This window comes from Carlito syrichta, unplaced genomic scaffold, assembly GCF_000164805.1.
Source record: "Carlito syrichta isolate Samal-C Ts95f unplaced genomic scaffold, Tarsius_syrichta-2.0.1 Scaffold304746, whole genome shotgun sequence".
Lineage (NCBI taxonomy): Eukaryota > Metazoa > Chordata > Mammalia > Primates > Tarsiidae > Carlito > Carlito syrichta.
The window spans coordinates 59144-60407 of record NW_007248842.1 but is presented as its reverse complement, the minus strand read 5'-3'; the positions used below and the strand labels follow the sequence as shown (position 1 = coordinate 60407).

General features: G+C 48.4%; 1 pseudogene across 1 annotated transcript; it reads right to left on the bottom strand.

The window, feature by feature from the left end:
* Positions 1-253: 253 nt before the first annotated feature.
* On the bottom strand, positions 254-940 carry LOC103263177 (annotated as a pseudogene). Its single transcript, XR_002482131.1, has 2 exons — positions 861-940; positions 254-754 (listed from the first exon to the last, which is right to left on the bottom strand). The product of XR_002482131.1 is annotated as a 60S ribosomal protein L17-like (transcript).
* Positions 941-1264: the final 324 nt, after the last annotated feature.

Below are 1264 nucleotides of genomic sequence, written 5' to 3'. Positions count from 1 at the left end.
CAGAATCATATGACCCAACGTCCTGCCACTTCTTTTCATGCCACTCTCACCATCTCCTGTGCCAGCCTCTCACCAGAGTATTTTCTTTCCTGGCTCACTTTTCCCAAGTGTGTGTGGATAGATAGAACCTAGCTGAAAGTCAAAATGTGAAAAGCAAAGTGTGTCACTTTCTCACACAGAGCTGTAAAACCCAGAGTGCGCCTTACTCCCTGTCTACTTGTTCCATGCTCTTAGTATATTTTTTTTCACGTCTATCTGCATTTATTTCATGCTGAATTTATGCCCGTGCCATAAGTTTTTGTTTCTTCGGTTTCTTCTGGGATATCTTTTTCTTCTGTGCAGCCTCCTCCTCTGGCTTAGGAACAATCTGCTCCTTTTCAGTGAGGATCATCTCAATGTGGCAGGGTGAGCTCATGTAAGGGTTGATCCGACCATGAGCCCGGTACGTCTGGCGGCGCATCTTAGGGGCTTTGTTCACCGGGATGTGCTCAATGACCAGAGAATCAACATCTAAGCCCTTAAGCTCAGCATTACTCTCTGCATTTTTAAGCATGTGCAGCAAAACTTCAGCACTCTTTTTGGGCCACCGACCTTGTGTCCAGCCCCACTGTTGGGCCTGGGCACACCTTCCAACTCCACCGTTGTAGCGGCGGGATGGCACACACTGTTTCTGTAAGGTGACATCTTTCAGGTACTTGGTGGCTTTTCGTATGTGCATGCCCTTGATGGCCTGCGCAGTTTCTCGGGTGTTTGTCTAGACAGGCGGCTGCTCAGAACGCGTTCCTTTCACGGCCCATCCAAAGGTGTCTTAAGAGGCACATCGCCACAGCCGCGATCTGAAGCCCTGCTGACGCACCCACCTTGAAGTGATCGCGCAGGTTGGAGCCTTGAGACTTGCACAACTTCGTGGGGTTCTCGGGTCTAGTGAGTAGCGGACCATTCTGGCGAGTCACCTCAGGCCGCTTAGGGGAAGAGACGCTCTTCGCATATTAATCATTGTCATTTTAAACTGCTGGTCAGATAATTCCAAAAGCCCTGCCATATCTAAGTCTGATTCCGATGCTTGTTTGTTCTCCTCAAATTGTGTTTTCTTGCCTTTTAGTATGCCTTGTAATTTTCTGTTGAAAGTCAGATGTGCTACACTGGATCAAAGAAGCTGCTGTACATAGACCTTTGGTGATGTGGAGTCAGGTGCAGTGGGTGGGAAGTGCCCTATGGTCCTATGAACCGGTGTCAGTCTTATAGTTGTTGCAGATTGCAAGTT